The sequence below is a fragment of the Oryx dammah genome, unplaced genomic scaffold (genome assembly GCF_014754425.2).
Source record: "Oryx dammah isolate SB20612 unplaced genomic scaffold, SCBI_Odam_1.1 HiC_scaffold_19, whole genome shotgun sequence".
Lineage (NCBI taxonomy): Eukaryota > Metazoa > Chordata > Mammalia > Artiodactyla > Bovidae > Oryx > Oryx dammah.
Window position 1 is genome coordinate 91,087,784 of NW_024070203.1, and position 15,038 is coordinate 91,102,821.

Consider the following 15,038-nt stretch of genomic DNA (forward strand, 5'->3'; position numbering starts at 1 on the left):
TAGTCCTACTACATAGAATGCAAAGAAGGGGAAACCTAAGTTTGCCTGAGAAGGAAAGGAAAGAATTACAAAATATATAGCTTACGGACTGAGGCTTGACATACAAATAGGAGTTCACTGTGATAAACAATGGTGGATTGAGAAAGGTGATTTTAACATAGAGCAGATATGAACTAACAGGCAAAGGAATATGTAACTACAGAAAATTTCTGACAACTGAGGTTTTTCAGTTTGACTGAAAAATTGATCACTCTAAAAAATAAGTGTTGTGAGTGGTAGGGAGATACAGTAAGAGGCCAGATGGTCAATATCCTTTCATATCAAATAAAGAATTTAAACATCATTATCTTACATGAAATGAAAAGAAGGATCACATCTGAAAACCTTCAATTTTGTGATTATCATTATAAGAAAATATATACTACTTGGTACAAAATATAGAAAAGGAGGGAAGAACTTGCGGGAAATAAAAAAACGCAAGGAAACTAGGAGACATGTCTTTGTAAAATTATTGGAGATGCTATCGTTTTCCCATTGTGTATTCTTGCCACCAGTGTTGAAAATTAAGAGACTGTATATGCTTTAGTTTACTTCTGGGCTTTCTATTTTGTTTCACTAGTCTACATATCTGCTTTTTTGTCGGTAGCAAACTATTTTGATTGCTATTATTTTGTAATGTAATATGAAATTGAGACTTGAGATTTCTGTCTCCATTCTTCTTTCCCTAGATCACTTGATTACTAGAGCTCTCTTGTGGTTTCATATAAACTTTGGGATTGTTTGTTCTACTTTTCTAAAAATGTCATTGTAAGTTTTGATAGAGAAATGATCAATCTCTTTACCACTTTAGAGAGCATAGATAGTTTAACAGTATTACTTCTTCCAGCCCATGTAAATGGGCAATCCGTCTTCCTCAACTATTTGCATCTCCTATTGCTTTTATCAATTTTTCATGGTTTCCAGTTAAGATCTTTTACCACCTTGGTTAAATTTATTCCTAAGCATTTTCTTCATTTTAATACTTTATAAATTGAAATTTTCATTATTTAGTTTTCAGGTTGATTGTTTTTGATGTAAACCCAAAGCAGTTACTCACTCAGTCATGTTGGACTCTTTGCAACGCTATGGACTGTAACCTGCCAGGCTCTTCTCTCCATGGAATTCTCCAGGCAAGAATACTGGAATGGATAACCATTTCTTTCTCCAGGAGATCTTCCCAAACTAGAGATCAGACCTGGATCTCCCACATCACAGGCTATTTACCATCTGAACCATGAGGGAAGCCCTTTGACATAAATATGCATTTACTAGTTCTAACTTTTTTTATTTGTTTGTTTCTTTGTGGTATATTCAGGATTTTCTACACACAAGATGCTGTCCTCTGGAGAGATAAATTTCTTCCTCCAATTTGGTGCCTTTTATATCTTTTTCTTTTCTGATTGCTCTTGTTAGTAATTTCAATACAATATTTGATGGAAGTGGAGAGAATGGATATACTTGCCTTGCACTAGAGTTTATAAAAAAAGCTTTCAAATTTCCTTATTGATTATGATTTTAGCTATGGGCTCCTCATAGCCTTTGTCCTTTATTGTATTTTCTTTGCATGAAATGTTCCCTTGGTATCTCCAATTTTCTTGAAGAGATCCCTAGTCTTTCCCATTTTATTGCTTTTCTCTATTTCTTTGCACTGCCTTAAGAGTCTCTCCTTGCTATTCTCTGGAACTCTGCATTTAGTTGGGTATATCTTTCCCTTTCTCCTTTGCCTTTTGCTTCTCTTCTTATCTCAGCAATCTGTAAGGCCTCCTCAGACAACCATTTTGCCTCTTGCATTTCTTTCTCTTGGGGATGTTTTTGATCCTCACTGCCTCCTGTATAATGTCATGAAGCTTTGTCCATAGTTCTTCAGGCACTCTGTCTATCAGATCTAATCCCTTCATTCTATTTGTCACTTCTACTGAATAACTATAAGGGATTTGATTTAAGTCATACCTGGATGGCCTAGTGGTTTTCCCTAGTTTCTTCAATTTAAATCTGAATTTGCCAATAAGAAGTTCATGATCTGAGACAGAGTCAGCTCCCACTCTTGTTTTTGCTGACTGTATAGAGCTTCTCCATCTTCAGCTGCAGAGAATATACTCAGTCTGTTTTGGTGTTGACCATCTGGTGATGTCTGTGGGTAGTGTCATCTCTTGTGTTGTTGGAAGAGGCTGTTTGCTATGACCAGTGTGTTCTCTTGGCAAAACTCTTAACTTTTGCTCTGCCTTCATTCTGTACTCCAAGGCCAAACTTGCCTGCTACTCCAGGTATCTTTTGACTTCCTGTTTTTGCATTGCAGTTCCTTATGATGAAAAGAACATATTTTCTCGGTGTTCGTTCTGGGAGATCTTGCAGGTTTTCATCGCATTGTTCAACGGTGGCTTCTTCAGCATTGGTGATTGTGGCATAGACTTGGATTACTGTGATGTTGAATGGTTTGCCTTGGAAACAAACTAAGGTCCTTCTCTCATTTTTGAAATTATAACCAAGTACTGCATTTTGGACTATTTTGTTGACCAGGTTGTATACCTGAGAACTGTACAAAAAAGCTCTTAATGACCCAGATAACCATCATGGTGTGGTCATTTACCTGGAGCCAGATATCTTGGAGTGTGAAATCAAGCGGGCCTTCAGAAGTATTACTATGAGCAAATCTAGTGGAGATGATGGAATTCCAGCTGAGCTGTTTCAAATCCTAAATGATGTTGCTGTTAAAGTACGACACTCATTATGCAAGCAAATTTGGAAAAATCAGCAGTGGCCACAGGACTGAAATAGTTCAGTTTTCATTGCAAACCCAAAGAAAGGCAATGCCAAAGAATGTTCAAATTAAAATACAATTGCATTCCCTTCACATGCTAGCAAGTTTATGCTCAAAATTCTACAAGCTAAGCTTCAATAGTACGTGAACCAAGAATTTCCAGATGTACAAGCTGGATTTAGAAAATCCAGAGGAACCAGAAATTGAATTGCCAACATACACTGGGTCATAGAAAAAGCAAGGCAGTTCCAAAAAAACATCTGCTTCTGCTTCACAAACTACAGTAAAGCCTTTGATTGTGTGGATCACAACAGACTGTGGGATACTCTTATTAAAGAGATGGGAATACCAAACCATATTACCTACCTTTTGAGAAACCTTTACGCAGGACAAGAAACAACAGTTAGAGCTGCACATGGAACAGCAGACTGGTTCAAAATTGGGAAAGGGGTACATGAAGCTGTATACTGTAGCCTGGCTTATTTAATGTACATGCAGAGTACATCATATGAAATGCTGGGCTGGATGACTCACAAGCTGGAATCAAGATTGTCAGGAGAAATATCAACAACCTCAGATATGGAGATGATGCCAGTTTTTGGCAGAAAGTGAAGAGGAACTAAACAGGCTCTCAATGAAGGTAAAAGAGAAAAGTGAAAAAGCTGGTTTAAAAATCAGCATTCTGAAAACAAAGATCGTGACATTCCTTCCTATCATTTCTTGGCAAATAGGCAGGGGAAATTTAAAACAATGTCAGATTTCATTTTCATGGACTCCAAAATCAATGTGGATGTGATGGTAGCCATGAAATTAAAAGACTCTTGCTCCTTGGAAGAGTAGCTATGACAAAACTAGACAGCATATTAAAAAGCAGAGACATTACTTTGCCAACAAATGTCCATGGAGTCACATCTATGGTTTTTTCAGTAGTCACATGAGAGTTGGACCATAAAGAAAGCTGAGCACTGAAGAACTGATGCTTTTGAACTGTGGTGTTGGAGAAGACTCTTGAGAGTCCCTTGGCCTGCAAGGAGATCCACCCAGTCCTTTCTAAAGGAGATCAGCCCTGGGATTTCTTTGGAAGGAATGATGCTAAAGCTGAAACTCCAGTACTTTGGCCACCTCATGTGAAAAGTTGACTCACTGGAAAAGACTCTGATGCTGGGAGGGATTGGGGGCAGGAGGAAAAGGGGACGACAGAGGATGAGATGGCTGGATGGCATCACCGACTCGATGGACGTGAGTTTGAGTGAACTCCGGGAGTTGGTGATGGACAGGGAGGCCTGGCGTGCTGCAATTCATGGGGTCGCAAAGAGTCAGACACGACTGAGTGACTGAACTGATGAAATAATTATGTGGTTTTTATATTTCATTGTTTTAGTGTAGTGTATCACATTGGTTGATGTGCATGTCTTAAATCCATTTTGTTTCTGAGATAAGTCTCACCTGATCTTGGTGTAAAATTTTTTTTGATGTATTGTTGAATTTATTTTTCTAGTATTTCACTGAGAAATTTGCACATCTGTGCATCAGAGATATATGCCTGTTATTTTTGTTGTTTAGTTGCTAAGTATGTCCAACTCTTTGCAACCACATAGACTATAGCTTTCCATTATTGTGACCTCTTTGTCTGGTTTAGGTTCAAGGCTGGTTATTTCTTCTTAAAGCTAGTTTAGTAGTATTCTGTCTACCTTAAATTTTTGGAGCAGTTTAAGAAGGATTGGTGTTAACTTTTCTTTGGTGTTACTCTTTCCTGGAGAATACTATGGATGGAGGAGGCTTTGAGGCTAGAGTCTATGCTATCTCAAAGAGTCAGACACGACTGATTGACTTCACTTTCACTTTTCTTTATAATGACCTCAAAGTCCATCTATTATGTCACAAATGTCATGGTTTCCTTCTTTGTACAGCTATATGTTATTATTGTGTGTGTATGTGTGTGTATACACAGTTTATCTTTCAGCCATGTGGGAGCTGGGAAGCTGACACCACCACATCCCCACCACCCAGCATTCAAAATTCTACATAGACCTTTAAATTCAACCCTCCATATCTACAGTTCTGCATTTGTGGATTCAGCCAAACTTAGATTATTGTATTACTGGAGTATGTGTTTACTGAAAATAACTATGTGTAAGTGGACTCACATAGTCGAAACTGGTGTTGTTCAAAAGTCTACTATGTATACATGAGTTAATGTCTGGCCATCTATTCTATTCTATTAATTAATATATCTCTTTTTATGCCAATCTGATACTGTTTTGATTACTACAGATTTGTAATACAGTGTGAAGTCAGGAACTGTGGTGCCTCTAGCTTTGTTCTTCTTTCTTAATATTGCTTTGGCTTCTTGAGGTCTTTTACAGTTTGATAAAATTTTTAGGATTCCTTTTTCAATTTTCTGTAAATTTTCATTGCTGTTTTAATAGGGATTGTGTTGAATCTACAGATCGCTTTGGGTGACCTGAACGTTTTAACAATGTAGATTCTTCCTGCTCATAAGCACGGAATATTCTTTACCATCTGTGTCTTTAGTTTTGTTTATCGGTGTCTTAAAGTTTGCAATGTACAAATCCTTATCCTTTTTGGTTAAATTTACTCCTAGATGTAATCTTATTTTATGAAAATACAAATATAATTTCCTTAATTTATTTTCCTGATAGCTTGTAGTGTATAAACATGCAATATTTTCCATGTGGATTTTTCATCCTGTAACTTTACTAAATTTGTTGATTAGTTCTAACATATTTTTGATGCAACCTTTAGAGTTTTTATATATACTATAAAGTTATCTGCAAATGAAGAACATTTTACTTTTTCCTTCTGTTTTGGATGCCTTTTATTTATTGATTGATTTTTCATTGCCGACTAAGGTCCGTCTAGTCAAGGCTATGGCTTTTCCTGTGGTCATGTATGGATGTGAGAGTTGGACTGTGAAGGAGGCTGAGCACCAAAGAATTGATTCTTTTGAACTGTGGTGTTGGAGAAGACTCTTGAGAGTCCCTTGGACTGCAAGGAGATCCAACCAGTCCATTCTGAAGGAGATCAGCCCTGGGATTTCTTTGGAAGGACTGATGCTAAAGCTGAAACTCCAGTACTTTGGCCACCTCATGAGAAGAGTTGACTCATTGGAAGACTCTGATGCTGGGAGGGATTGGGGGCAGGAGGAGAAGGGGATGACAGAGGTTGAGATGGCTGGATGGCATCACGGACTCGATGGACATGAGTCTGAGAGAACTCCGGGAGATGGTGATGGACAGGGAGGCCTGGAGTGCTGCGATTCATGGGGTTGCAGAGTCGGACACGACTGAGCGACGAACTGAACTGAACTGAACTGCTCTAGCTAGGACTTTCAGTACTATGTTAAATACAAATGGTGAGAGGTAGCATTCTTTCCTTAGAGAAAATGCTTTCAGATTTTACTACTTATATATTATCTGTGGACTTTCCACATAAGGATTTTATTATATTGAGGTATGTCCCCTCTATAGTAATGATATAATGGCGTATAGTTGATTAAAAATGTGTTAGTTGCAGAGGTAAGAAAAGAGATTATTATACATATACTTGTGTTGTTGTTGATCAGTCACTCAGTCATGTCCAACTTTTTGAGACCACATGGACTGCAGCACACCAGGCTTCCGTGCCCTTCAACATCTCCCAGAGCTTGTTCAAACTCAAGTCCATTGTGTTGGTGATGCCATATAACCATCTCATTGTCTGTTGTCCCCTTCTTGATCTTTCCCAGCGTCAGGGTCTCTTCTAATGAGTCAGTTCTTCACATCAAGAGGCCAAAGTATTGGAGCTTCAACTTCAGGATCAGTCCTTCCAATGAATCTTCAGGACTGATTTCCTTTAGGATGGACTGGTTGGATCTCCTTGCAGTCCAAGGGACTCTCAAGAGTCTTCTCCATCACCACAGTTCAAAAGCATTGATTCTTTCATGCTCAGCCTTCTTTATAGTCCAACTCTCATATCCATACATGAGTACTGGAAAAATCATAGCTTTAACTAGACAGAACTTTTTCGGCAAAGTGATGTCTCTGCTTTTAAATATAAATATATACTTTTAGATTTGCCAAAGCTTTTCTTCCAAGGAGCAAGTGCATTTTAATTTCATGACTGCAGTCACCATCTGTAGTGATTGTGGAGTCCACAAAAGTAAAGTCTGTCACTGTTCCCATTGTTTTCCCCTCTATTTGCCATGAAGTGACAGGACAAAATGTCATGATCTTCTTTTTTTGAATGTTGAGCTTGAAGTGAGTTTTTCACTCTCTTCTTTCACCTTCATCACAAGGCTCTTTAGGTGGCAGTGGTCCAAACTTTCCCCAATGAAAAGAAATGCAAAAAGCCAAAACGGCTGTCTGAGGAGGCCTTACAAATAGCTAAGAAAAGAAAAGTGAAAGGCAAACAAGAAAGGAAAGATATACCCATCTGAAAACAGAGTTCCAAAGAATAGCAAGGAGAGATAGTAAAGCGTTCCTCAGTGACCAGTGGAAAGAAATAGAGGAAAACAATAGTATATGTAATACAGCCACATATACTTGAATGTAGATAGTACATAGCTACATATACTTCTAGCTATTCTTTTTCAAATTCTTTTCTCAGTTAGATTGTTACAGAATATTGAGCAGAAATCTGTAGGCTATAGATTTTTTTTTTAATCGTGAATGAAAGCTGAAAATTTTCAAAAGATTTTCCAACGTCTATTGAGATAATAACCATATTACTTTTAAAATATGTGTTTGTTTGTTTGGCTGCATCTGGTTGCAGGTAGAGCCGTGAGATCCTCATTGCACCACCTGGGCTCTTTCCCTGCCTCATGGGCTTTGTTCACCGTGGTATGTGGGATCTTAGGTCCCAGGCTGGAGGGCACACCTGAGGCCCCTGAATTGCAGGACCCGGGAAGTCCCAAACAAATTATTTTTACCCTCCGTTTTATTAGTGGAGGGTATATTTGCATCTATCACATTGATGCATATATAAAGCTATACTTGCACCCCTGGATAAATCCCATTAGAGCACAGTGTATGATTTTTTTAAAATGTACTGCTGAATTTGGTTTGCTAATATTTTGATACCTGCATTTATATTCATTAAGGATATTCACCTGTAATGTTCTTTTATTATAACAATCTTGTTTGGTTTTGGTATCTGGACAATGTTGACCTTGTAAGATGAGGTTGAAATTATTTCCTCCCCATCTATTTTTGTAAAAGTTTCAGAAGAATCAGTGTCAATTCTTCCTTAAATGTTTGGCAGATGGATACTTTACTAATTCTATCACTTTAGGAAGTGGTATCCTTGTTAATGTTTCCACCTTTATTTAAAAGGTAGAAATAGTAATAAAACATCCACCTTTATTTCCAGTGGACCTACTCAAAATATTACTCAAAATAGCATGGTTTCAAATTTTCTTCTGCAATTACAAAATTTCTCTTCTAACAGAAAGGAAAATATATACACATAGAAAATTTACAAGGTTGTCCAATGAGGTCCATTACACTTACTGAAATGTGTGTTCTGCCCAAAATGATTTCTTCTAGACATGTGATACTTTCAGATTTATTCCCAGAGCTGCCAAAATTTTCTTTTTTTCTTATTTATCAAAGCTTTCTTATTGCATTAGACTTCACTTTGCTACATAGTACCAAATCTTTGAAGTCTACACTTTTCCAAACCAACATGTTTATTTATCAAAATCTCTAGAAAGCATGAAGAGGTTAATTGTAACTCAAGATTTTATGGGAGCATCAAAAGTGTTAACATGCAGAAGATACCACAGTTTGGATATAGCTACATTATGGAGAGCTGGTGTGTTAGTAAGAACACTGACTCAGCAGTAAGGAACTTTACTATTTTCGTGTCGCTATTGTCCAGGCCCTGTGTATTCTAAATGAAATCACATAGCAAAACTGAAGCTCAATTTCCTTCTGTATAAAATAAGCACACCAAATGTATACGAAGGGACATTATCATAGCATTTGAGTAGACAGAGGCCTTAAGAACCAAAGATGTTATTTAAAAAGTGTAAAGAACTAAGCTTCTCCCAATTATTGAATATATATAATAACATTATTTGTTTTCATATGGTATTCTTCTTTAATCCTGGAGTACTAATTTTGATTTTTCAATAGAATATTTTCAGAAAATAAAATGTCAAGGTGTGTTTTGTAATCCTTAAAATGTAAAAATAATATGTATTCATAAACATGAAAGTGAAAGTGAAGTCTCTCAGTCATGTCCGACGACTCTTTGGGACCCCATGGACTGTAGCCTACCAGGCTCCTCTGTCCGTGGGATTCTCCAGACAAGAATAATGGAGTGGGTTGCCATTTCCTTCTCCAATTCATACGAATGGACCAAAAATAAAAGCAGATACATCTTAGCTCCAAGTAAACAGTTGAGTGAGCATATCACAAAAGAGCATCTCTAACAACACTAAAGACTCTGTCATATTTTCTTCCAATCATCTATCCCTTTGGCAAAATACTCTTTATCTTAATTTGTGTTGTTACTGCTTTTATTCTTTTTCTAATGATTTTGCTATATAAGTTTGCTTTTAAAGAAGTTTACCTATTTCTCTCCTTTTTATTTTTGGTAAAATACATTTTACAAAGCATGTGTCATTTTAACCATTTTTTGCTATTATATTTTCCCCATTTTTTAAAGTTATGTATGATATTATATTTTAGGAGGACACCACACATTCTTTAAGCATTTTTCTGGTTATGAAATGTGGATTGTTTCCAGTTTGTGTCTGTTATAATAATGCTTTTATGTACCTTATTGAAATTTTGTCTTAATTGCACTTCTATGCAATTTTTTAGTATGTACTTGGAAATAGAATTGGGCTTCCCTGGTGGTAAGGAATATGTCTGCAGAGGAGGAGACCTGGGTTTAATCCCTGGGTTGGAAAGATCCCCTGGAGAAGAAAATGGCTACCCATTTTCTTGCCTGGATTCTTATTCTTGCCAGAGGAGCCTGGTGGGCTATAGTCCCTGGGGTCCCAAAGAGTAGGAAATGACTGAGCAACTAACACATTCACTTAGGAATAGAATTGCTAAGTTTGGGGAATACATGTTTCTAAGTATAATAGAGAATCTCTGTTTTACAAGTGATTAAACAAATATATATTATATATAGCAATATATGAGAATCCTGTTGTTTTACATTTGATCCAATGCTTATTAATTTCTAACTCCATTCCTTCCCTTCTTTCTCTCTTAGTCATTAAGGATGGTAAGTAGTTTGGTATTATATTAAGGCTTTCAATTTACATTTTCTTAATGCAATGATCTTAATGAGAATAATGATGATTATCCCATTAGTATATCTTATGTTTCTACGTGTCTGTTTAAGACTTTCATTTTTTATTCTATTTGGGTATTATTGATTTTAGATATTTTCAAAAATATTATTCAGACATAAGATACTTCTGTTCATTTTGGTGCAAATATTCTCCCATTATGTGACTTTGTAACTTCCATTATGTATTCTTTTTATATAATTAATTTTAGTGGAGTTTAGTTGATTTACAATGTTGAGTTAGTTTCTGCTTTATAGAGAGACAAATATCATATAGATCTTTCATTATATACTCTTTTAATTATATTATTTGGTGAACTGGAGTTATACCTTTTATATACCCTATTTGACTATTTTTTTTCTTTATGGATAATGTCTATGAATAAATATACAAAAAAGAACTCTTAGAAAACAACACTGTTTTGCATTTTAAGGTATATCAATTTTTTCAAGAGTTTTTTTTACTTATTTACATTCCCGCTAATATAATAATCACGTGTATACAATCCCTGCTTTTTCAACTTTCTCATGATTATCAGACTTTCATTTGCTAGATTGTTTGTTTTTGCCCATTTCAAAGTTAACCTTATTATTCCTCAATTTGCATTTCACTAACTTTTAATAATTTTGAAAAATGTTCAGATTATTATTCACCTATATCTACTCTTATATAAATTGCATGTTTCTATTCTTCTCATTACAATATATTGCTTTTTCTTCTTTGGGAATTCAATTTATATTAGAGATATGAATCTTTTGTTTGGCATAAAATTGCACACGCTATTGTAATAAATTGCTGACAAAAAAAATGGCCCTGATTCCTCACCACTTTCTCTATTCACATGCATTGCAATCTAACTTGAAGTTTCTCCAATAACAAAAGCAGTATATTTTCTTTTTTATTTTTTTAATTTGGGTTCACTGCATAACTTACTTTGGTATACAGAGCAAAATAGAAAAGATGATGTGTCAGTTTTGACCCTGAGCCTCAAGAAGCCCCACACCCTGAAGGTTATTAATCTAGAAACCTGCTGCCACTTTGATGTGAAGACGCCTAGACTACCCTAACGGGTGAGGTGAAACAGGTGGTCCAGGTATCCTTGTCACTTCAGTCACCCTATGTCTTGACAGGTGAAAGGCCCAGCCCATCAATGATGTTACTATGGGCTTGCAAGTCTAACCTGGCTCAGATCAGCTGAACTATGAGAGAACCGCAAAATCTTGAGTAATAACAAGTACTTTCATTTTTATGTCACACTACAGTTTGAACTTGTTGGCTATGCACATATGAATAACTGATACAGTTTTCACTGTTTTAATTTTTATCACATTTTTATGACTTGATATTTAAATCTTGGCTTAGAAAATCTGCTGCTCCATAAATTGTAGAATCATTTTCCTGTAGTTTATTCTAAACTCTTCAAAATATAGTTTTGATACATCTGAAATTGACTTTATATATACTTAATTTTTTCCAAGTAGAAATGCAATTCAGTATTACTATTTAATGATTTCTCTACAACTGTTGTGTAATTTAATCAGGTACTGGCACCATTCTACTTTTATTTTTTATTTTTTCTATTTTGTAAGGTAGTACAGAGACCATGTATTATAGTAGTTCAAAAAATTCAAGCATATATGACTTTTAAATCTAGAATTAATTTTTACAGAATAAAAATTGTGTTTTGCCAGAAATTGTATTAAATTTTCATAGAAGCTATTAGAACAAAATTAAAAAGATAATGCTGCAATTATCTTGTATCCTAATTTTGCAATTCACTTATTTTACAGAAATAAGTTCTTTCAGCAAAGATTGATTGATGTTTGTTCATTATATTCTAAATGTCTAGAGCAAGAGTTACACAATTAAACCAAGATGTTGACATTCATAAACTTTAAAATTAAATCCACATGTAGAAATAGATGTGGAATGGGCCCTTGATGGAATGATGGAGAAAATGCATTTGAAAGAAAAATAAGTTTTCCCTCCATTAATGTGTTTATATATTACCTTCTTCTCCTATGAGAACTCCAAAATTACAACTCGCTGCTAAACAACCATCAATAGGAGAATGTTGAATCCCACCAAAAAAAAGATACCCCATGCCCAAGGACAAAGGAGAGGCCCCAGCATGATGGTAGGAGGAGTGAAATCATATTTAGAATCAAACTCCACACCCACCAGAGACACTCAGAGGGCTCAGACAAATCTTGCGCACACCAGGACCCAGAGACCCCACAGAGAGCGAGCCAGAACTGTGTCTGAGCATCTTCTGAGGAGGTGCAGGTCAGCAGTGGACTGCCCCAGGGGCAGCGGCTCTGGGTTCTGCAGACCCGGGTGTGGAGGAGGTCACCATTAACCCACCATAGAGATGCCAAAACTTACACAGGACTGGGAAACAGAATCTTGGAGGGCACAAACAGAACCTTGTGTGCATAGGACCCGGGAGAAAGGAGCAGTGACCCCACAGGAGACTGACCCAGACTTGCCCGTGTCCTGGATTCTCCAGTGGAAACGTGGGTCAGCAGTGGCCTGCTTTAGGGTTGGGGGCAATGAGTACGGCAATGTGTGCATGGGATCTTTTGAAGGAGGTCACCATTATCCTCATTACCTCCACCATAGTTTGGCATATGGTCAAAAAACAGGGAGAAAAAACAGCAACCCCCTGCACCCACCTACACGAGCATCAACAGAAAATTGGATTAAAGATTTACTGAGCATGGCATGTTTTTCTGGAGCTCTCTCAATTTATCCATGATCTAATGGATGTTGTCAATTTGATCTATAGTTGCTTTGCCTTTACTGAATCCAGCTTGAACACCTGGAATTTCATGGTTCACATACTGTTGAAGCCTGGCTTGGAGAATTTTAAGAATTACTTTGCTAGCCTATGAGATGAGTGCACTTGTGCAGTAGTTTGAGCATTTTTGGCATTGCCTTTCTTGAGGATTGGAATGAAAACTGACCTTTTCCAGTCCTGTGGCCACTGCTGAGTTTTCCAAATTTGCTGGCATATTGAGTGCAGCACTTTCACAGCATCATCTTTCAGGATCTGAAACAGCTCAACTGGAATTCCATCATCTCCACTAGAATTGTGTGTTGTGATGCTTTCTAAGGCCCACTTGACTTCACATTCCAGGATGTCTGGCTCAAGGTGACTGATCACACCGTTGTGATTATCTGGGTCGTAAAGCTCTTTTTTGTACAGTTCTGTGTATTCTTGCCACCTCTTCTTAATATCTTCTGCTTCTGTTAGGTCCATACCATTTCTGTCCTTTATCGAGCCCATCTTTGCGTGAAATGTTCCCTTGGTATCTCTAATTTTCTTGTCGAGATCTCTAGTCTTCCCATTCCATTGTTTTCCTCTATTTCTTTGCACTGATCACTGAGGAAGTCTTTCTTATCTCTCCTTGCTATTCTTTGGAAATCTGCATTCAAATGGGTATATTTTTCCTTTTCTCCTTTGCCTTTAGCTTCTCTTTCTTTTTCAGCTATTTGTAAGGCCTCTTCAGACAACCATTTTCTTTTTTGTATTTCATTCCTTTTCATGCAAAGATGGGCACAATAAAGGAAAGAAATGGTATGGACCTAACAGAAGCAGAAGATATTAAGAGAAGGTGGCAAGAATACACAGAAGAACTGTACAAAAAATCTTCTGACTCAGATAACCACGCTGGTGTGTTCACTAGGTGGTTCACTCACCTAGAGCCAGGCATCCTGGAATGTGAAGTCAAGTAGGTTTTAGGAAACATCACTACGTACCAAGCTAGTGTAGGTGATGGAATTCCAGTTGAGCTATTTCAAATCCTAAAATATGATGCTGTGAAAGCGTTGCACTCAATATACCAGCAAATCTGAAAAACTCAACAGTGGCCACAGGACTGGAAAAGGTCAGTTTTCATTCAAATCCCTAAGAAAGGCAATGCCAAAGAATGTTCAAATTACTGAACAACTGCACTCATCTCACAGGCTAGCAAACATGCTCAAAATTCTCCAAGTCAGGCTTCAGCAATATCTGAACCGTGAACTTCCAGATGTTCAAGCTGGATTTAGAAAAGTCAGAGGAACCAGAGATAGAATTGCCAAAATTTGGTGGATCATCGAAACAGAAAGAGAGTTCCAGAAAAACACCTATTTCTGCTTTATTGACTATGCCAAAGCCTTTGAACATGTGGATCACAACAAACTGGAAAATTCTTCAAGAGATAGGAATACCAGACCACCCGACCAGCCTCTTGAGAAACCTGTACACAAGTCAAGAAACAACAGTTAGAATTGGACATGGAACAACAGACTGATTTCCAAATAGGAAAGGGAGTACGTCAAGGCTATATATTGTCACCCTGCTTATTTAACTTATAGGCCAACTTAAAGGCAGAGGACTTCAAGAGAAATGCTAGGCTGGATGAAGCACAAACTGGAATCAAGATCGCTGGGAGAAATATTAATAACCACAGATATGAAGATGACACCATCCTTATGGCAGAAAGAGAAGAAGAACTAAAGAACCTCTTGATGAAAGTGAAAGAGGAGAGTGAAAAAGTTGGTTTAAAACTCAATATTCAGAAAACTAAGATCATGGCATCTGGTCCCACCACTTCATGGCCAATATATGGGGAAACAGTGACATATTTAAAATTTTTGGACTCCAAAATCACTGCAGATGGTGACTGCAGCCATGAAATTAAAAGACCCTTGCTCCTTGGAAGAAAAGTTATGACCAACCTAAATGGCATATTAAAAAGCAGAGACATTACTTTGCCAACCAAAGTCCATCTAGTCAAAGCTATGGTTTTTCCAGGAGTCACATATGGATATGAGAGCAGGACTACAAAGAAAGCTGAAAGCCAAAGAATTGATGCTTTTCAACTGTGGTGTTGAAGAAGACTCTTTAGAGTCCCATTTACTGCAAGGAGATCCAACCAGTCCATT